The 409-nt window shown below is 49.6% G+C and overlaps 1 pseudogene; it reads left to right on the forward strand.

Annotated features, from left to right (window-relative positions):
- Positions 1-219: 219 nt before the first annotated feature.
- LOC120592394 (uncharacterized) lies at positions 220-338 on the forward strand (annotated as a pseudogene).
- The last annotated feature ends 71 nt before the right edge of the window (positions 339-409 follow it).

Here is a 409-nt window from a genome sequence, read left to right on the forward strand (position 1 = left end):
CTGGCAAGCACGAACCTTTCTACTGTCCACGATAGAGCGCTGAGAGGACAGGGCACTGGTGTCCATTGCTTTGTGTCCTCTAGTGCCAGCTTGCAGCTTGCCACATCTCCTCGGCCACATCTTTTCATTTCTGGGGTCTACGGAACTATAGAAAGAGATTGCATTTCAGGGACCAGGTATCTTAGTGGGACTCGTGCCTGCAGTTAGAATTCAAGGCTGGTCTACGGCCATGCCACCGTGAACAAGTCTGATCCTCTCTGATCTCAGAAGCTAAGCAGGGTCAGGCCTGGTTAGTACTTGGATGGGAGACCACCTAGGAAGACCAGAGGCTGTAGGCATAAAAAATAAAAAATAAATAAGGGATTGTAAGCTGACAAGGTCCTTGCAATCTGTGAGGTCGACCAAGGGT

Source organism: Pteropus medius, unplaced genomic scaffold, assembly GCF_902729225.1.
Source record: "Pteropus medius unplaced genomic scaffold, Ma_sr-lr_union100, whole genome shotgun sequence".
In the NCBI taxonomy this organism is placed as follows: domain Eukaryota; kingdom Metazoa; phylum Chordata; class Mammalia; order Chiroptera; family Pteropodidae; genus Pteropus; species Pteropus medius.